General features: G+C 59.0%; 1 long non-coding RNA gene across 1 annotated transcript; it reads left to right on the forward strand.

Moving 5' to 3' along the window:
* Positions 1-1,040: 1,040 nt before the first annotated feature.
* LOC128336061 (uncharacterized) lies at positions 1,041-9,584 on the forward strand. The gene is made up of 2 exons (XR_008311825.1): positions 1,041-1,142; positions 9,166-9,584. It is a non-coding gene; the product is annotated as an uncharacterized LOC128336061 (long non-coding RNA).
* Positions 9,585-21,933: the final 12,349 nt, after the last annotated feature.

Genomic DNA, 21,933 nt, shown 5'->3' on the forward strand with positions numbered 1-21,933 from the left:
AGCCGGCCCTGGACGCGCCACCCCGGGAGGGCAGAAGCGGAGGAGGAGGAGGAGACGCGGGCGGCGGAGTCCCGGGTAGGAGGGGGGGGCCCGGGGACCCCTGGCAGCCAGGGAGGGAGGCAGGCAGGCAGGCAGGCGTCGCCCCCCGCCCCACAGCCCACCCAGGCGGCGGCGGCGGCGGCTGCGCCAGATGTGCCGGACGCCCCACCGATTCCCAGGCAGGAGCGCCTCCCTCGAGAGTCCTCCTGCCTGCCTGTCTTCTCGGCCCCCCCCCACCCCGCTGCCCGCAAGGGAACCTCGGCCCCCCCCCAGACCCTGCTTGCGCCCCCCCCCCGCCCTTTCTGCTCCAGAGGTGACCTGACCCTTCCTTAATTGGGGGGCCGGCGGGCAAGTCAGTCAGGTCCCGACTAGGCAGCCTGGGTGGGTGGGTGGCCTTCCTTCTGGCGAGGATCCTGGCCCTGTGGGAGCGTCTCCAGAGGACCGGAGGACCCCGAGCCTCGTGCAGAGCGCACCCCCCCCCCGAGGAAGATCGGAAGCTGCCTTCGACAGAGAGTCAGAGACCCTCGGTTCCTCTCTAGAGCAGGCTGGCACAGGCTGGCAGGGGCTTCTCTGAGGTCCTCGGGAGTCTCTCCCAGCCCTATCCGGAGATGCTGCCAAGCAGGGAACTGAGAACCTCCTGCCAGGGGCTAGTACAGCAAGCACCCCCCCCACCCCAAAGGGGTTACAAGCCGGTCCAAGCTCCAGTTCTGCACACAGACAGAGCTCCATCCAGGGTGTGATCTGGGGTGGGGAGGGGTCAGATTTGAGGAGTCCCCCCCTCATTTGCCTGAGCCCCCCCCCAGGACACCTGCTGATCCGTATCTCCAGTCCCCAACATGCATTTTTCTCCACTCCCCCCCACTCCAATTTTAAAGTGAGGAGTTGCTCTCAAGTTTCTCCTCTGTCTACACGGCAGGGTGTGTGTGGGTGTGGGTGTGTGTGTGTGAGATTGATAGAGGTGTCAAAAATCTTGGTGTGGTTTTATGTTCTTGTCCCCAGGACTGCCGAGTGGCTTGAGCTGAGATCCCAGTGGCTGGATGGTCCCAGTTCTTGAGGATGGAAGGAAGAGGAACAGTTGCTGCTTCAGGCTCCTTGGGGTAAAGGTAAAATGTGCCATCAAGTCCCTCTCGGCTTGTGGTGACCACAGAGCCCTGCGGTTGTCTTTGGGAGAATACAGGAGGGGCTGACCATTGCCTCTTCCCGCACAGTAGGAGATGATGCCTTCCAGCATCTAATATATATCTCCGCTGCCCAATATAGGTGTTTCCGATAGTCAGGGAAACAGAGCAGCGAGGATTCGAACTGGCAACCTCTGGCTGGCTAGTCAGGTCATTTCCCCACTGCACCATTAAGTGGCTGCAAGCATGAATTATCCCCTTTACTAAGCAGGGTCAACCCTGATTTGGCATTTGAACGGGACCACGTGAGCACTTTAAGCGAACCGTCCTTAAGGGATGGGGCCACTCTGAGAAAAGCACCTGCAGGCAGAAGGTCCCAAGTTCTCTCCCTGGCAGACCATCTCCAGATAGGGCTGAGAGAGACTCCTGCCTGCAGCCTTGGAGAAGCTGCTGCCAGTCTGTGAAGACAATACTGAGCTAGATGGATCAAGGCAGAACACAACTTCCTATGTTCCCCTGCTAGCTGAGCAAAGAGGCACCATTTTAAAAAGTGGTAACTTTGATATTTAGCAGGAGGAGAGCAACTGGCCCTATCCAGCCCCAACACAGCATCTCTCCGGTGGCTGTTGATGGGGTCTACCATATACATTGTGAGCCCTTTGGGGACAGGAAGCCACTTCCCTTTATTATTTATTTTTATGTGTAAACCACCTTTGGTTGAAAAGCAGTATATAATTATTCATAGTAGCTGCCGACTGTGAATCCTTTCCATGTCTCAGATACTGCAGTTATAGACCAGAAGAAGGGGAGGTACCAAAATGCAGACCCCAAACACAGAACACAATGAGGCACCTGAGAGATAATGGGATGCATTATAATATCAGTAGAGAGAAAATGTATGCATTGGTCAGCGATGAATATACTGTAGGAAGTAACCCAAGGGGTAGTGACACCATTAACAAAATGCTGAAATAAGAGGAATTGCTGAGATTTGTAGCGCTCAAACGGAGTTTCAAAGGCTCAGTCAAATGAAGACCCAATATATCTGTCCCTGTATTATTAGTTATAACTGTAGTCACATAACAAAGCCCTTCTCGTGATCTTGAAATCCACTTAGAAATGTCTCAGTCGTCAATTGAGGTAATCAGTCATGCTTTCAAATGGACTCTTGAAATAAAGGATATAAGATACTAATGCCACCATTTAAAATCCAAAAGTGCAGATCCAAAACCTTTTTGCCAACACTTTCTCTCTGTGGTCTTTTCAAGAAGCAGCGCTTAGGAGTCGCCTACACCTCTCACTGGCCTTACTAAGGAGCAAAATGCACATACTCAAAACACCACCTCTTCTGTTGTATGATCCTTAGCAATAGTTTAAGTTACTTCTTTCAAGAAGCCAACTTACCACCTTGGCATCGCCGCCACAAGAGCAAAGTGGGTCTCCTGGATCCTTAGGGCTCCTAAAAGCAGTGCTACAACCTGAGCGTTGAGTGGAAGAATGTACTAAGGAGCCCACAGCTGTACCTGCTGCTCTTAAATAGCGACCAGGGCTCTGCTTCTTAAAGAGACATCACAACTGCAGATGTAAAAAACCCAAGAAATACAGAAAAGTCAGATCGAGCACTCAGAGCTGAAGGGAACACACTCTTTGAAAGGAACATGCATCTTATTTCTTTCTGGCGCTACTAAGCTCTGCTTCTTGAAAGGACGACAGAGAAAGTGTTGGCAGAAAGATGATTGGACACTTTATATTTGTACTTTTGGATTTTAAACGGTTACACTGGCATCTTGCATCCTTTATTTCAAGAGACCATTTGAAAGCATGGTGGGTTGCCTCCAGTGTCCCCTCTAACAGGGATTCCCAGGTGTTGTTGACTACAACTCCCATCATCCCCAGCTGCAGTGGCCTTTGGCTGGGGATTATGGGAGTTGTCGTCCACAGCATCTGGGAATCCCTGTTAGAAGGGACACTGATGACCTCATTCGAAGATCAAGAGAGACAATTCTGATGTACTAAGTGGACTTCAAGATCACGACCTCCGTTTTGGACTCGAGAAGGACTTTGATATGCAAGTTCGATGACAGCTGATGAGACAGTGACTGATATATTGGGTTTTCATTGGACTGGAGAAGCCTTCGAAACTTTGGTTTGAGCACTACAAGTCTCCGCAATTGGTCGATTTCAGCATTTTGTTCGTTGTGTCACATGACGAGAGAGAGACGGAGAGGACGACCCGCAGCCAGGTGGATGATGGACTTGATGATGACGTGACAGCCATGAAGGCGCCACGGAGAGACCACCTTCAAGGCCCAGCGGAAGACAGACCATCATCCTGGAGAGAACCCATCTCGGTGGTCGCTAAGAGTCGACACCAACTGGACGGCACTTCCATCCATCCATCCATCCATCCATCCATCCATCCATCCATCCATCCATCCATCTATCCACCCATCCATCCCAATATGAAGTAACCCAATGGGTAAGTCCATCTTTTACCAAAGTATACATTCCCTTTCTGCCGACATTACGATGCATCCAATGACCTACTAGGTACATTGTTGGTTTGGGCATTTCGGATGCTGCCGTGAGTGCCAGCTGGGCACCAGCAAAGTTCCCGAAGGCACTGAGGAAAATGGCAGATCATTTCTCACCCCACGGTCACCTCGCCGTGCCAGACAGAAATGCCCATCCCCAGAGCTAAGGTAGGCTCACCAGAAGGTTTAAGGCCGGTCACCACCACCACCGCCACCGCCTCAGGTCTGATCCTGACGTCATGCCGCCGCCTGCAAAGGCCACTGGGCCGTAGGGAAGCTGCCCTATTCAGAGTCCGGCCCTTGGTCCATCTAGCTCAGGATCGTCTGCACAGACGGGCAGCGGATCTCCAGGGTCCCAGGCAGGAGTCTCTCTCTCAGCCCCCACCTGGAGAGGCTGCCACCCGGGAGCAACCCTGGCACTTTCAGCAGGCAAGCAGGCAGATGCTCTGCCACAGAGGGGTGGCCCCAATCCCTTCCACGGCTGAACCTGGGGGTATACTAAGTTTGCAAAGCGGTGCTGTGCTGGGGTCGGAGAGGGCCAGCTGCTCTCCCCCTGCTAAAGACAAGAGAACTGCCAGTTGTTGTTTTTTTTTAAAAAAAAAAGGTGCCTCTGTGCTCAGCTACCAGGGGTGAGACTCCTTTGCAGCGCTCACATGCGGCCTCCCGCCCCAACGCAAACCAAGGCAGACCCTGCTTAGCAGAGGGGACACACACACACACCCCGTGCCCGCTAGGGCAAGGCCAGCTCAGAGAGGAGGCCCACATTCCTGCAGCTGGAGGGAAGGAGGAGCAACTCACACACACCCGCCCGCCCGCCCGCCCGCCCGCCCTCCACCGGAGGTTCTGGCTCTCGGCAGGGCCCCCGTCCTGTGACTGAGCGGCAAAGGCACTTCCTGCGATGGGAACAGCGTGTTCCCCACCCTGGGCCAGGCCTGCGAGAGCTGGCACATTCCAAAGCCAAGGAGGACAGAGCAATGATTTCCAGATGCAGCTGCACTCAGAGGCACAATCTCTCTCTCTCACACACACAGGAGGACTGGGGAAGAGGGAGGGAGAGCGGGGAGGCGGGCGTCGGGGATCCTCGGTCTTCCTGCTCTCCACCGCACCCCCCAGGGGCCGTAGCTCAGTGGGAGAAAGCCACTGCCGGTCAGTGTAGACGACACTGAGCTGGCTGGACCAAGGGTCGGACTCCGTTGGCAGCAGCTTCTTAAGGGATGGAGCCGGAGCTCAGCGGCTGCGCATGCAGAAGGTCCCGGGTTGAATATTTGGCGGTGGCGGCAGGGAGGGGCTGGGAGAGATTCTTGCTTGGTGAAACCTCGGGGAGCTGCTGCCGGTCAGAGTAGACCATCCTGAGCTGGATGGGCCAAGGGCCGGACTCTGCAGGAAACCTCCTGCCTGGGGCCTGGAGTGCTCGCTGGGTGGTGGAGGATCTGCTTTGGGCAGGGGAAACGAGGAGAAGGAGGTCTGTAGGGTGCTGGGGGGGGGGGGCGGGTCCTGCTCTCCAGGGGTGCAAAGTGGCAAGTGGGTTTCTAGAGGCAGGCCTGAGCCCTTGGGGGACCGGGAGCCATCTTTCTTGCCTCCCTTCGACTCTGATCACTTGTGGGGAAAGTCCATCTCTCCATCCTAATCTCCAGCGTAGCAGCAGCAGCAGCAGCTCTATGGGGTGCCTCTCTGGGCAGTCAGATAGGTGGGGCAGAAACCGATTCAACACGTTCTCTGGGCCACCAGGACCATGGTGGAAACTCCTGACTTCCAGAACCAAGTGTGTGTGTGTGTGTGTGTGCTGTTGTCGTCCAATGCAGCCTCCATGGCTGGAAACAGTTTTCTGTGGGGGTCTGGAGGGGGGCCAGAGGGGGGAGTCCCAGCCCCCCCGTCCGAGGCAGCCCCTTTTAATTCAATTTACTCCCAGGTAGAGTCCTACAGGATTGCAGCCTTTGCCCCAGGGCCAAATGATGACATGCTGAAGCTTAAAAGGCTTCACAGCATCACTGGATCCTGTGGGGAAGGTGCATCAAACAACCAAAATTCGATCAAAACTGATCTCAGGATCCCAGAATCAAACTGGTCCTGGATCAAACTTCCGATCCAGCAACAGACTTTTGAAAAAAGTCTAGTGACATTTCCACACAGTTATTTCTACACAGATTGATAAACAGATAAAAGGATTGCATAAACCTGGATTCTTATCTTATCAGAATGTCTGCTTTAGAAACTTTCCCCCATAATTCTTCAACCAAGTATGTAAAATCTGGCAATTAGTTTTCCCCCTCATTATTATTATTATATTCATTGCCTTTCATAATGAGAGGAACATAGGGAGCTGCCATATACTGAGTCAGACCCTTAGTCCATCTAGCTCAGTATTGTCTGCACAGAATGGCAGCGGCTTCTCCAAAGTTGCAGGCAGGAGTCTCTCTCCCAGCCCGATCTCATCGGAGATGCTGCCAGGGAGGGAACTTGGAGCCTAAATGCTCTCCCCAGAGCGGCTCCATCCCCTAAGAGGGGAATCTCTTCCAGTGCTCACACTTCTGGTCTCCCATTCAAATGCAACCAGGGCGGCCCCTGCTGAGCTAAGGGGACCAGTCCTGCTGGCTGCCACCAGACCAGCTCTCCTCTCAGGCATGTGCCTAAATCTGGCACCCCCTCACCTGCATATACCCACAAGTCTGAACATTGGATCCTGGGACTAGAAACAGCGGAGGGTGCTCCCCTGCCAGGCTTCCCTCCCAGAGGCGTCTGGCTGGCCACGGTCGGAGGCAGAACGCTGGGTTGGGTCAAACCGCAAGGATTTGTACCGCTGCTGTGCCTCTCCGTGGTCAGGAAGGGTCTCATGATCAAAACAGATGCCGAATCCGGCTCTTGGCTTCCCGGTGGAGGCGCTTCCTCCCGGCAAGCACGGATGGAGCCTCTCGCAAGGCCGGTAAGCTGGCCAGCTCCCTGTGCGAAGCCCCTCCCAGCAGACCTTTGGCGCTTCCCTCCTGGAGGGAACCATTACCAGTCCGTGCCATGGAGGAGATGGGCCCAGCAAGCAGTCCCTCCTCCTGACCCTCACCGTGGCCTCTGTGCAAAGAGGACTGCCGTTTGACCCAAACCGCCTGGGGGCCGGGATAAAGGAGGGGTGAGTGGGAGTGCAGAGAGGCGGCCGCCCGTTGAGCACCACCTGTCGACGTTGCCAGCAATCGCGCTGTGCACCTGTCCAAGTTGTGCGGGGCTGGCTCTTAGACGACCCGCGGTGGATCAACCCGTGGCCTGGCGCAGGTGCCACGTGCTCCCCGCTCACACATTCAGCGAACGTGGCGGTGGCAAGCCACAGGGCTCACACGGGGCTGTGAAGCACGGGCTGAAACCCAACGCCTTTCAGCCACAGAGGCCTTCCGCAGGGGCAGTGCTAAAAGGACATTTTAAAAAATGCCAATTAAATCACTTCCTAGAAACACCTTTGGAACAATGTAAAGCGAAGCCACTATCATCATCATCATCATCATCATCATCATCATCATCATCATCATCATCTGTGAGCTGCCCCATAACAAACTGTTCTCTGGGCAGCTCACAACACAACATTAAAGCATGAAATAAAAAACACACATTAAAGCATAAGTCCAAAAAAGGGGGCGGAGGGGGGGCGGCAGAGGAAGAAAATACAAAATGCAGTACAAAAGCAAATTAAAAGACATTTTTAAAAATCAGTTACAATCAGATCACAATTTTTAAAACGGAAAAGGCCCGAGCGAACAAAAAGATCTTTACCTCTTGTCTAAAAGAACAAAGTGATGAAGCCAGGCGAACCTCACCGGGGAGGCTGTTTCCTTAAATGGGGTGCCACCACCAAAAAGGCCCTCTCCCTGGTAGCCATCCCACCTCAGCTTGTTTGGTAGGTGCCCTCGGAGCAGGGCCTCCGAAGAAGAGCTTTAGGTCCGGGTGGGGACATCGGGGGCCAGGCGCTCTCTCCGGTAACCTGCTCCACTGCCATTTAGGGCTTCGAAGGTTAAAACCAGCACCTTGAATTGGGCCCGGAAACGGGCTGGGAGCCAAGCCCTGGTGGCGTCATCGGCCCCAAACGTCCCGTCCCGGTTCATCACCCTGCAGCCCTGATTTGGACCGGCTGCGGCGTCCGGCCCGTTTCCAAAGGCAGCCCCACGGACCATGCAGCGCAGGAATGGAAGCGAGAGCTGACCGGAGCTTGAGCCACTGCGGCCCAGCTCTCTCTGCCCAGGTACGGCCTGTGTTTCTTTCGACCCTCTTCTTCTGGTCTCGCAGATGCTCACCGGGCGGATGGGAGGCCGCTGGGCCCCTCGGACGGACACCTCTCCGGCAGATGGACCCTCCTCCCCCTGCTCTCTGCGGACGCTTGCCCGGGCCGGCCCAGCCCCAGCCCCTCTGCCAGGCCCCCAACAGTAAGGGTTTATGTGCAGTGTGGGTCGGAGTCTGCACACAAGCTCCTGCTGTTCAGGGAGGCAGAGCCGCCCCTTCTGACCTCCCCGGAAGAGCATCACCTCTCTTGGGCAGCATGCCTGATGGGAGGGCAACCACAGGGGTGCCCTGGAAAGGCCCGGCCCTCTCGGCTGCCCAAGTCTGGTGCTTGTCGGAAAGGGTGCAGCAGCGAAGGGATGCTGCCATGGAAGGCGCGTGGCCAGGAGTGGGGGTGTGTGTTTCCTTCTTGCTCCCGTGGCTCCCGTGGCTGTGAGAGGCTGATGGGATACGTAGGTGCTGGTGACCAGCGTCCCCTTAACCCTAACCCCCAGATCTTGTTGACTACACCTTCCATCACCCCCCAATCCCATTGCAGCTGGGGATGCTGGGAGCTGTAGTCAACATCATCTGGGCATCCCTGTTACAGAGACCTCGAGCGGTGACCCACAAACTGCGTGCCGACTCTGGATTCTTTAGGGTTCTGCTCGGAGCATAGAAGGCAGGCTCAGGGAGGCACTATTCAAAAGCGGCGATCCTCCCTGTATTTAGCAGGGGGGGAGCAAGCGGCCCTATCCAGCCCCTGCACAGCACCCCCTCCACGGTTGCGAGTGTCTCTTCTTTCCAGACTGTGAGCCCTTTGGGGAGGGGAAGCCACCTTCTCCTCATTCGTTTATCTAGGCAGACCACTTTGAGAACTGGGTTGCGGTTGAAAAGCGTTATTGGAGGAGTCAAGTAGCCCAGGACAGGAGCTGGGATGACCCCGGCATGTCCAGAAATGGCCTGGACGGTCCAGGAGTTGGCGTTCTTGCCCAGGATGCCAGGAAAGCAGTGGCTATGAAATTTCCAGGAACTGGAGTGGGAATGTTGCTTTAATCCATTCCCCCCATTTTTCTGGTGTTTCTCTCCAGCATCCAGAAACCCTTTCCGATGACTACGGCAGCCCTGCCAGGAAGAGAAGTGACCATTCCACCGTGTTGCGTTGAGTTATGTGGCCCTGGGTGTGTGTGTGTGTGTGTGTGTGTGCAGAAAGAGCAAAGACAAAATCCCTGCTTCCTTTGCAGGCCCATAGCGAGCCTAAACCTTGCAGCCTGGGAAACATCCGTGGGCAGAGAAAACTTACAGAGGACGCTGCGTCATAGCGAGTCCGGCCTTTGGTCTGCCTCGTTCAGGATTGTCCGCACAGACTGGCAGCAGCTCCTGCAAGGTTCCAGGCAGGCGTCTTTGCCAGCCCTACCTGGAGATGTTGCCAGGGATCGAACCTGGGACCTCCTGCATGCAAAGCAGAAAACTCAACCCAATACACTTTTTTTTTTTTTTGGTGCAGGGGTGGGTGTGCGGGTGTGCAGACGGTAGGGTTTATTCGATTATTGGCAGAGAAGGGGCTCCCTAAAATAAGGGGGGACTCAAGTGTTTGTGGGGAAGGGGGGGGAAATCTGCACCCCGATGACCTGTCCTGCTGTGAATAAATGGAGAATGTGCATTTCCCGGAGCTGTAAATAAATATGCATTCCCTCCACCCGGTGCCGGTGGGGTATCTGTGCTCCTCGAGTGTCGCTCAATTTGCAGCCCGCTTGTTAACCTGGGGGTGCAGTGCAGGCTGTCATTGCCTTTCAGAGCCACCCCCCAGCCACGCCAGGTCACGAGAGAAAATGCATCCCACCCCCCCGCAAGCCGCCCAGAGGCTCAGAGCGCCCACTGCAGGGCCCAGGGAGGGGGAGGCCGGACCCTGCCCTCCCTGCCCGGCTGGTCTCTGCAGTGGGGGGCCTGGGGTGGAGGGGCCGGGATGCCCCCCCTCCCTCCAACGATGCTTGGGCGTCCACTCCGGGCAACCATGGCTGTAGACTGTTACTAGACCACATCCACACAGTAACAATCTAAAGCCACGGTTGCCCTGGAGACGCGGCGGAGGAACCGGCAGGATGCAGCGTGGTGGACTCCTCCGGAGGCTGTGAAGAGACCCGGGGTGGGGTGGGGGGGACCGAATTTCCTCCCCCAGCTCCTCCGGCCCACTGCCCCCCCCGACCTGCTGGAGCGCGCCCCCCCCGCGTAGTTCGAACATCACCGCCGCTGTCATAGGGAGCTGCCAAATACCGAGTCCAGCCGCTGGTCCGTCCAGGTCAGGATTGTCTGCACGGACGGGCAGCAGCTCTCGAGGTCTGTTCCCAGCCCTGCCTGGAGGGGTTGAGGGCGGAACCTGGGGGCAGATGGGGGCAGATGTTGACCTCCGCTGAGCTGTGGCCCCCATCCCTTAGGGCGCTGCTGCCGACCGAGTCAGGCCCTTGGTCCATCTAGCTCAGTGTCTCCTACCCTGCCCGGCAACGGCTCTCCGAGGTTCCACAGGCGGGGGGGGTTGTCTTTCCCAGCCCTCCTTGGAGAGACGCTGCCAAGGAGGCAACCTGGGGCCTTCTGCCTGCCCAGCAGAGGCTCCCGTCCCCAGAAGCCTGAGTGCAGAGCAGACACGGCCCTTGGTGGAGGCCCCACCGGCGGGTGCCAAGCAAGGGCCCCACCCCAGAGCGGAGGACCTTCGGCATACAAGGGGCCACGGAATCACCGCCCCTCCCTCCCCTCCAGGTCCCGACTCTTCTGAGAACCACTGTAAGGGGCCTTAAGGTGGACACCTCTCAGAAAGGATTCAGAGGGGGGTGAGGCTTGTCCTGCAAAGAGACCCCCTTTGGATGACCCCCCCCACCCTAAATAAACACTAGACCAGCCTCTCGTCCCAGGTGGCAGATAGTCCGTGACACCATTGGGATGGCGGGTACCATCTGGGGGGGACGGACGGACACAAATCCTGCTTTCAGTGCAATCCCTCCCTCCCTGCAATCCAGTGCAATCCCTCCCTCCCTGCAATCCCTCCCTCCCTGCAATCCAGTGCAATCCCTCCCTCCCTGCAATCCCTCCCTCCCTGCAATCCCTCCCTCCCTGCAATCCAGTGCAATCCCTTCCTCCCTGCAATCCCTCCCTCCCTGCAATCCAGTGCAATCCCTTCCTCCCTGCAATCCCTCCCTCCCTGCAATCCAGTGCAATCCCTCCCTCCCTGCAATCCAGTGCAATCCCTCCCTCCCTGCAATCCCTCCCTCCCTGCAATCCCTCCCTCCCTGCAATCCAGTGCAATCCCATGATTTCCTGGCCCTGACCGTCATCGGGTCTGCCCTGGGCTCATTTGCCAGCGTGTTTTCAAAGCTGTCAAACCTTTCAGAAACACTCCAGCTACCATCGTATTTACCCCAATAGACAATGACTCTGGATTTTAAGACGGGCCCCTTTAACAATGCAGGTCAAACCTGTTAAACGGAAATTAATACAGGCTAAATACAGGTTTCAAACCTGTTCAGTCCGCATTCACCCCAAAGGAAGAGGCCTCTGAATTTAAGATGCTCCCCCAATTTATCTGGGGCGGGGGAGCCTCGTCTTGGACTCAGGCAAATACAGTCAAATTTGATCGATACTACATACTTCAGTTTCTCCTCACAACAACCCTGTGGAGTAGGTTAGGCTGAGAGAGAGAAGTGACTGGCCCAGAGTCAAAACCCAGCAAGTCTCATGCTTGAATCAGGATTTGAACTCGGGTCTCCCCGGTCCTAGTCCGGCACTCTCACCACCACACCACGCTGGCTCTTCCCAGCAGCAAGAGAGAAAAGCATGCCCCCACGCCTGCCTTTGCTCCCCTGCAACTGGGATTCAGAGGCACCCCACCCTCTGAGCCTGGATGGAAGGCGCCAAGAGCCACCCACCCCATTAACCACCAAGAGACGTGTCCTCCATGAATTCGTCCAGGTCCCGCCATCCCCATATCCGGTGGCAGAGAATCCCACAGATCCATTCCGCCCTTCCTTTTGTGGGCCCTAAATTTCCTGGCAGTCTGTTTCATGGGATGACAAACTCCGGCTCTAAAGCTGTGAGAGGGGGAGAAAAACTCCTCCACTCTCTCCACACCACGCATGATGTTGTAGACATTCGCCGTGTCCCTTCTTAGTCACTTTGCTTCCCCCCCCCCCCGAAACCGAAAAGCCCCAGATGTTGCAGCCTTACCTTGCAAAGAAAGTGCTTGGCCCCCCCACCCACCAGTGGGGCAGGCAGGCAGGCAGCAGGGGTGACCCACTGGAGAGCCTCTGCAACACGCCCCAGATGGCAGGAAGGAACCCAGTTCTCAGAAGGGCCCGGATTCCCGGGAGCGGTTCTTAAGTTTGGCAAGAGCCCCGCCCTTTCCTGCCTGGCTGGCTCAGGAAGGTCTTACTCGCGAGGAGTCCTGCCATTGCGGCATCTATTTATCTCCCTCCTTTTCTCTGATCTTTCTTAGCGGCATCTTCTGGGGGGCCTGAGGACCGGGCGCCATGCTCAGGGGGACCCGGGCCGGTGGCATCCTGGGGTCACGGTAGGGGCCTCCTCTTCAAGGGCTCCAACTGGGCCTCCGCCCTGTGGGGAAACGCTAGCCTCTTCTGCATGGGGGAAGAGGCTAGCCTCGGGCCCTGGCGCTGGACGGATGCTGACCCCCCCTCTCTCTCTCCCGCCCTCCCTTCCCATCCTTGTCCCCGACAGTCTTCCCTCTCACGGGGGTTCCCAGATGTCGCGGACTACAACTCCCAGAACCCCCAAGCCAAAGCCATCGCCGCTGAGGCTTCTGGGAGTTGTAGTCCACAACGTCTGGGAATACCCTGCCAGAGGGAAGGCTGGTCCCCAAAGCGGTTCTGGCCAAGGGCCTTTTCTTAGGGGGGGCCAGGGGGAGCAAATTTGCCTGTGCCCCACAAGTAGAGAGGGTCCCATCCCAAGCACGGCTCTCTATCAGAAGTGAGTGGATCGATCCTTTTCATCCACAGGGACGTAGGAAGCCGCCTTCTGCCCCGTCAGACCCTGGGTCCATCTAGCTCAGTCTTGTCTACACTGACTGGCAGCAGCCCTCCGAGGTTTCCGGTAAGGGTCTCTCTCAGCCCCGTCTTGGAGAAGCTGTCAGGGAGGGACCGGGGACCTTCTGCATGCACAGCAAAGGCTCTTCCTCTGAGCAATGACCCCCCCATCCCTTCAGGGGCATCTCTTACAGAGCTCACATGCAGTCACCCTTCCAAATGCAAACCAAAGCCAACCCTGCTTAGCCAAGCGGACGATCCATGCTTCCGGCTTCATGACCACCACCACCCCTCCCCGAAATAAACCCAAGGGGGCATAGGGAGACCGGAAGCTCCCTTGAACCAAATCAGACCACGGATCCACATCGCTTGGGGTTGTCGGCCCCGGCTGGAAGCAAGCATGACTCGTCCCCTTAGCTAAGCAGGGTCCGCCCTGGTTTGCATTTGAATGGGAGACTAGAAGTGTGAGCGCTGGGAGAAGATATTCCCCTCTTAGGGGATGGAACTGCTCTGGGAAGAGCAGAAGGTCCCAAGTCCCCTCCCTGGCAGCATCTCCAACGAGACAGGGCTGGGAGAGAGACTCCTGCCTGCCACCTGGGAGAAGCCGCTGCCAGCCTGTGCAGACAATCCTGAGCGAGATGGACCAGTGGCCTGACTCCGCTTCCTATGTTCCCAGAAGGGTTACGGACCAGGCTCCTCCAGATCTCACCAGCTCCGACTTTGCATCCCACAAGGGAATGGTGCCAAACACCCAAGGAAGCCTGGCTCTGGAGTGCTTGCTCCTACCAGATTCCTGGGGAGGGAATTCTTGCATGGACAGGAGATCAGCACCACGGACAGCAGCCCAGCGGCCAGCCGGGGGAAAGAGACGGGTGGGCCCACGATGACCAGAAGGTCTGCTCAGGCGGCCGGTGGAGCCTTCTCTCACCCTCAACATCTGCAGCAGCTGTGAGGATCTGGGGCTTGGGGTGGGGGGACTGTACAGCCCCCCCACACACACACACCGGCCGGAAAAAAAAGGGTCTCCACCTCTTCGAAGAGCCTCTCCCATTCTCCCTGGCAACCCCCTCCGCCAGGATTCACAGAAAGCGGCCTGATTCGGAGTCCGGACTTGGGTCCCTCTCGCTCAGTATCGCCAGCACTGACCGGCAGCGGCTCCTCCAGGGCCCCAGCCCTCTCGGGAGAGGCTGCCAGGGACGGATCCTGTGGGGCAAGGCCGATGCCCTCGGCCCCTTTCTCTAATGCAGGGCTGCTCCACTCCGGCCCTCCTGCAGATGTTGGCCTACAGCTCCCATAAGCCCTGGCTCTTGGCCACTGTGGCTGGGGATTGTGGGAGTTGTAGTCCAAAAACAGCTGGGGGGGGGCCTAAGTGGAGCAGGCCATGCTCTAATGGGACTTTTTTGCAGCAGACGCTTCCTGCATGCCGCCCCCCACCCGCCTGCCGGCCAAGGCAAGCCCTGCTCAGCAGCGGGGACCGCCCACCCTGCTTGCCACCACCAGGCCGGCTTTTCTGCCCAGCCCTCCCTTCAGGACTGGGGTGGGGGGGCCCTGCGGGTTCCTGAGGTTCGTCCCCCCCCCATCCGGGGAATGGGTGTCTAGCTCCCGGGGCCGCCCCCCACGCACCCCCCGGCCGTGCCCCACGACTCTTGGCGAAGGCGCTGTGGTTGTGTCAGACTTCAGTAGCCATGACTGTAGACTGTTACTGTTTCTCCCATCATGCTTAGCAGTAAGCAGTCTAGAGCCAAGGTCCCGACGTGCTGACCCGGCTCGGTTCCTCTTCTCTGAGCGGCACGGATCGGGGCCAGGGCTAGGGCGGCAAGGGATGTGGGGAGGACGGACACACACACCCTCCCCCCGCGCCCCCACTCTCTACCCGAGGAGGGCACCCCCACCCCCGCTGTCGTCGAGGTCCCACACCACGGGGAGTCCGCAAGAGGATAGTCCTCAAGGAGGGTCACAGAGGGAGCGGGCACGCCCAGGAGAAGAGGGGGAGACCTTTTCTGAAGCCCGGCTTCCAGGATCGGGGTGGGGTGTGTGTCCACTGGCTTCGGGGCTTGCAGGCCAGCAAAGGGGGCAGGCAGGGTGCCGAGGAGTGGGGCTGGCTGCCCAGCTCTTCTGCTGCCCCAGATTCGCCAAGGAGCGCCCTGTTCAGGATGGGGGGAAAGGGCATCCGTGCTCAACCCCCAGACACCACCTCATGGGTGGCCTGGCAGACCGGCCCGCTGCGTGCTTTGTGGGATCAAGGAGCTGGGAGGGGGCCAGCACCCGGGACCCGGAGGTAGACTGCCCCGGGACAAGGAGGCTCCATTTTGTGGTTAAATAAACTGGAAGGGGTTCCAGGGGGCCTATCCAGATGTGCCCAGCATCTGGGAGCGGGACTGGGTGGCAGACTGCCCCGGGACAAGGAGGCTCCACTTTGTGAGTCCTAGAGCAGGGATGTGCTTCATCCTTCTTTTCCACAAGGCCGCCTCCGCCCCCCAACAGTGGAAAATGCCTCCCCGCCTTTCTCTGCCATAGACGGTTCTGGCACGGGGTGGGTGGGTGGGTGGAGAGGGAGCTCCATTCTGCAGCAGGGACCGGGAGGAAGCGAATTCCTGGGGTCTCCTGGTTCCCGCCCTTCCACAACTTCTGGAACTCGCCGCTGGTGGCTAAGGTAGACTGCTCCACTTGGGTAGGCTTGAAGGCGGGGGAAGGTGAGTTTCAGGATTGAAGGGTGGAAGCTGAGGGGATGCCAGGGAAGAGGAAGCAAGAGCCTTCTGCTACCACTACTACCACTACTACCACTACGGCGACGTGTTTTTAGGCTGCTTTCCCACAGAAGTCCCCAAAGGGCTCACCCTCTGAAAAGCAGCCTAGGAGAGACCCCAGCACCGCCACTGGAAGGATGCCGTGCTGGGGACGGAGAGGGCCAGTAGCTCTCCCCGATACAGAGAAACGCCACTTTTTGAAGGGGGTCTCTTGGCTCAGTGAGCCGGGGGACTTCTTCACCTCTCTCCCGCCAGGAGAAACCTGCTCCCCGGCTCTCTGAGGTGCTGAGCGCCCCGTGTCCCCGACCCACACCACCCACCCCTAATTCTGGACCAGGGAGGAGTGGGGTCAAATAGAGGGTGAAGGAGCAGTGGGGGGGGCTGTTGTTCCAGCTTCTTTGGCAGGAGGGGGGGGCGGCACAGAGGGAGGTGATGCCTTCTACTGGGCCTGACCCTCGCTCCATCCAGCCGAGTGTGGCCGGCCCTGACCGGCAGCCGCTTCTCCGAGGAGGTGTCAGGCAGCAGGAGTCTCGCCCAGCCCCACCTGGAGATCAGGGTGGTCCTTAGCGAGCCCCGGGCGGTGGGGAGGGCGGGCTTCCAGTTAATCCTAATGGGGGTTCAAAGGGGGGGGCGGCCCAGGGCAGTCCCCTGCCCGGAGCTGCTGCCTTCAGGGCCTGAACCGGGGCCAAGCGGAGGCTGCGCCACGGAGCGAGGTCCCCCTCCCCAAATCACAACACAGGGAGCTGCTGCTTCCTACCGAGTCCAGCCATCCCTCCACCAAGCTGCGGGCCGCCTACTCTGACTGGCAGCAGCCTTCCAAGGTTCGGGGGTGTGTGTGTGTGTGTCTCTCTCTCTCTCTCCCTGGAGATGCTGCTGCCGGGGAGGGAACCTGGCCCCTCCCGCCCGCAAAGCCGAGGCTCGGCCGCCCCTGAGCTGCTCCAGCCGCCCCCCCGCCCCCCTTTCCAGCCAGGAGGCAGCCCGGCCCGCATTTGTCTGGGCGGAGGAGGAGGAGGCAGCCGGCAGCCTTGGCATTTGCAGGCGGGGGGGGGGGGCTCCTCGCTTCCGGCAGCAGCGCCTCCGGGCATTGTTCCGGCTCAAGGTGAAGCGCCTTCGCAGCCTCGTCGTCAGGTAGGCGGGGGGGGGGAGGAGGAGGAAGAGGAGGAGGAGGAAGAGGAGGAGGAGCGCAGCATCGCTTCCCCCCCCCCAAGAAAAACGCAATGCAACAGGTAGCAGCAGGAGGGGGGAAATCTGCAGCGGCAGCAGCAGTGAAAAGGGGGGGGGAGAGAAGAGGGGCCCCCCAATATGCCAGCCAGCCCCCCCACCAAGACTCCTGAGCTAGAGTGCCGTTTCTTCCTTCCATTCAAGAGCCAATCGCTGTCCTTAAAGCCCCCCCCACACACATTTTGGTCTGGGAGTATCTGGCGATGCGGGGGGGGGGGGTTTTGACGCCCCCCCCTCCGTTCATGCTTGGACGGCGCGGGGAGGGAGGCTGGCAAGTTCTTCCCCCTGCCCCCCCCACCCCCCGGAGTCCGCCCCTCCATCACTCCCCCGCCCCGCCGAGCTGACCCCGAGCTCGCCCCCACGGACGCCGCCGCCTCCTCCTCCTCTCCTCTGCACCCCCATATTTAGGGGAGGGGGGGCAGCCGCTGCCCCACGTGCTCGGCGCGGCGGCCAATCCCGTGCGCCCCGGCGGAGCCAGCCAGCAGGTGCTGTGCCCCCCCCCCGCCCGCCTGCCCCACATCGGAGCCTGGGACGGCGGGACAGGCAGGCAGGCAGAGAGAGAGAGAGGGGTGGGGGGGGGGTGGCAGCTGGGCCCCCCAACCCGACGCTGCCCACCCGCTGAAGCAAGCTGCTGCTGCTGGAATGGGGAGGGGGCCATGCCTAGATTTAGGCGTGGGGGGGGTCCTCTGGAGCCCCACACTGGCCTCTTACCTGGTGCCTCGACGGTGCGTCCCCCTCCAGCAATTCCTCCTTCTCCTTCCTCTTCCTCTTGCTCCTTCTTCCTTCCTTCCTTCCTTCCTTCCTTCTTGCCCCCCCCCCACCCACAGCTGCTGCCGCCCCCCCCCCCGCCAGAGGGAGCCGCGTCCCCGTCCGCGGCGGCTGCTGCCAGGCAGAGTTCTGCAGCCGTCGGGGGTTTTTATAGGGTCCGGCTCGTAGTAACGGGACCTCGCCGGCTCATTCATAGAAAAGCATCAACCTACACAATGACGTGGGCGCGACGTCAGCGGGAATTTTAGGGAACGGGCAGAGGCTGCTATTTATATCTCCAAGAGGGGGGGGGGGCCCGCGCAGGAAGGGGGGGGGAGCGGGCCAGGGAGAGGGGCTGAGCGGGAAGGCGGCTGGGGGTGGGGGGGCGCCCCCCTGCCAGGCCCTCGGGGGGGGGGGCAGAAGGCAGCTGCTTGGCTTCTGGGGGAAGTCTGCAGAGGGTGGGGGTGCCAGCTCTCTCTGGCATTGCCCCCCCTTGACTTTTCCCCTTGAGGGTCTAGGCAGCCTAAAGGGTTAGGGGGCATGCCAAAAACCGGGGAGGGGGCTTCTTCCCCCCCACCACCACCACACACCCTGCAGAAACATTCAGTTATTGAAGAATTATTTGTATTAAGCAGGAGCGAGGCAGAGAAAAATTTTGGCAGGGTAGGCCTGCCATAGCCCCCCCCACACCCTTCCTGCCCCCCACCCCACTGCTATGGGTCCGACTCGTCATGCCAACAATCTGCAGAGGGGTCAGCTGCAAAGGACGGGAGATGAAGCAGCCCTGTTCAGGAGTAGTCTCGAGCCTGGATGGCTGCTTGATGGGAAGCTGCCACCTACTGAGTCAGACCCTTGGTCCAGCTAGCTCAGGACTGCCAGCACTGACCGGCAGCGGCTCTGGCCAGGGTTTCCGGAAGGAATCTCTCACAGCCCGGCCTGGAGATGCTGCCAAGACTGCATGGGGGGCGGGGGGTGTGTGCTTCTGCCTGGGTCCCTAGAGAGCCTCCTGCCTGCTACCTTGGAGAGCTGCTGCCAGTCAGTGTCTGACAGCACTGGGCTAGAGGGACCAAGGGACTGACTCTGTAGAAGGCAGTTTCCTGGATTCTTCCTCCATTAGGGCTGAAGAGCGCTGGCTCCACATAAGTCTGTCTGGCCACAAATTAATTGCTCCCCATCCCACGACTCCCCTCCCTCTCCCTGGATGTCGACAGAGAAGTTGTGGGTTGATATTTAGGGTTAGGATGCCAGGAACAGGGAGATGCGAGTTCAAATCCCCAGTCGGGCACCGTTTATGCAAGAGAGCCGGCAGCATGGCATCGTGGTTAGAATGTCGGACTAGGCCCTGAGAGACCCGAGTTCAAATCCCCGTCCAGCCATGAAACTCACTGCGTGACTCTGGGCCAATCACTTCTTTCTCAGCCTAGCCTACCTCGCAGGGTTGTTGTGAGAGTGAACACAACCATGTAGACCGCGTGGGCTCTGTAGAGGAAAAGCAGGATATAAATGTAACATGTTAAAATATAAAAGAGCACTTTAATCCACCGTTTCCTCATCCATAAAATGCCATCTATGTACAACACAAGAAAAAGCCCTAGAGAATGTGGGGGGGGGGTTGCGTGCCCCCCCCCCAGCTCATCATGGTAACAACTGGTGCCAAAATGGATTAAAGACAAAATGGATTTTTACTTTAGAAGACTGACTTTGCAGCCGCCTAGTAGCTGGCAGGGCCTCTGCTGGGTGTGCCGACGGCCCCAGCTTCAACCCCCTGGCAGGGCTGGGGGAAGCTCTGGCCTGAAGCCCAGGAGAGTGGGCTGCCAGTCAGAGCTGGCGGTCCTGAGCGAGAGGGACCCAGGGCCTGACTCCGCCGGAGGCTGCTGCCTCGGTTCCAAAGGAGCGTGGCCTCCCTTGCCGTCCCTCTGCAGGGGCTTTGTGGGTTTAAAAGAGCAGTCCCCCCCCCACACACCTTAAAGGAGACCCCCCCCTTCTTCTTCTCAGCCCGCCCTCTTCTACGCCCCCCCCCGCGCGCCCCCCAGCCACAGTCGTTCCGGCTTCTCTCTTCAAAGTTCCTCTTCCTGTTGGGCTCTGAAGTGCCAGCAAAGACGTACTATGTGGGTGGTGAGTCCTATTATCTCTCCGAGAGAGAGAGAGAGAGACGCATGGCTGGGAGCTGGTGGGAGGGCACCTGCCAGGGAGCAGTGGGGCGGCCCCCTTGAATCTAGGCCGGTGTCCAGCTGCCACTCTTATTGCCCTTTGGATGGACAGAGGGGTTTCCACTCTGCCGTCTGCCCCCCCCCCCAGGGGCACTTTCGTATTGTCACACTTATAGCCGGCTCTTCCTCCAAGGAGCGCAGAGTACATGGCTATTTTTACCCTCACAACAACCCTGAGAGGTCGGTTAGGCTGAGAGCTGCCCGGAGGCATCCGGGGAGTTCCGCGGCTGAATGGGGATTCGAACCCGGCTCTCCCCGAGTCCAACACTCTCACCGCTACGCTATGCTGGCTCTCTCTCCTATGCGGGGTCAAAAAAAACGGCAAAATAAGAGCCTGGCCCAACCAAGCAAGCGATGGAAATCAGGGTGAAATCAGAGGCAAGATACCCAACGAAATGCATCCCATGAGTAATTCTGCAAAACACCCAAGAGCAGCGAAACAAAGGAAAACAGCCCCAGAAGAAGCCAAGACAATCCTGAGCTAGAGAGACCAAGGGTCTGACTCAGTATACGGCAGCTTCCTATCTTCCTGCCCTACCTCACAGGGCTGTTGTGAGGATACACATAACCATGTCCAGAGCGCCTCTGGACTCCTCAGAGGGAGAGCAGGACAGAAATGTAAAAATAAATAAAATGGTCACACACACACACACACACCCCTTGCTCCACAAACACATAGGAAGCTGCCATCTACTGAGTCAGACCCTTGGTCCATCCAGCTCAGTATCGTCTTCACAGACTGGCAGCGGCTTCTCCCAGGTTGCAGGCAGGAGTCTCTCTCTCAGCCTTATCTTGGAGATGCTGCCAGGGAGGGGACTTGGGACCTAGATGCTCTTCCCAGAGCGGCCCCATTATCCCCTAAGAGGGGAATCTCTTCCAGTGCTCACACTTGTTGTCTCCCATTCAAATGAAAACCAGGGCAGGCCCTGCTTGGCAATGAGGACCTCTCAGGCTTGCGGCCATAAAACTATCTCTCCTCACCTCTCACGTTGCTGGTTCAGCGTCCACCACTCATCATGTCCCCCCATGCCGGCCACCCTACTGCATTGGAGGGTTTTGGGAAAGACCCCCGCCTGCACCCTTGGGAGAGCCGCTGCTGCCAGTCCGTGCAGGCGATCCTGAACCAGATGGACCAAGGGCCAGACTCGGTGTGGGGCAGCTTCTTCTGACAGGGGGCTCCTGCCCGCCTCCCCTGCAGTGTGCCCCTAGAACTGTTCTGGAAACCTCCTCCCGCCCCCCCCCCCCGCCCCACATCTTGTTTGTGTTGGAAGCTGCCGCTCTGACCTCACTCGCATTGTACCCGGGAAAAAGCATCATAGTGGTCTCCATGGCAACAGAGGATGGCGCTGCTGCTGCTGCTGCCGCCGCGGGGAAAGCGATGCCCAAGGCATGGCGGGGGGGGGGTCCCTGGCCAGCAGCATGGCGATGGGGGAGCCAGGCCCGGGCTGGAGGGGGCTGGCTGGGGGTCAGACCTGGGCCCCGGCCCCCTCCTCGGGAGCCTTCGAGGGAGCGAGGAGCGCCCCCCCACCCCGGGTCAGGTGCGCCGGAACCGAATGCGGCATTCGGGGAGGAAGGGGAGGGGGGGCAGAGGAGGAATCCATGAATGGATGGATGGGAGGGAGGGAGGGAGGGGGGCTGGGGGGGGCCCTCCACGTGCAAGTCAGTCACGGCTCCCTCCTCCTCCACCCCTGCCCACACGTGCCCCACACTTCCCTCCCTGCCCCCAGCCCTCTAGTACACCCCCCCCCCCGCTTGCTTCCCAGCGGCTCCAGATCTGCCCATAGGAAGCCGCCTGACGCAGAGTCAGACCTTCTTTAGGACTGCCTGCTCGGACCGGCAGCAGCTTCTCCAAGGTTCCAGGCAGGGGTCCTTCCCAGGCCTCCCTGGAGATGCTGCCGCCCGGGGTCGGGCCAGACGCCCTTCTGCGTGCCCAGCAGAGACTCCGGCTCTGAGCCACAGCCCCTTAACCCAGGAAGCTGCCAGCGTGGTGTGGTGGTGAGAGTGCCGGACGAGGACCGGGGAGACCCGAGTTCAAATCCCCCTTCAGCCCTGAGACTTGC

This window comes from Hemicordylus capensis, chromosome 12, assembly GCF_027244095.1.
Source record: "Hemicordylus capensis ecotype Gifberg chromosome 12, rHemCap1.1.pri, whole genome shotgun sequence".
Classification (NCBI taxonomy): Eukaryota; Metazoa; Chordata; class Lepidosauria; order Squamata; family Cordylidae; genus Hemicordylus; species Hemicordylus capensis.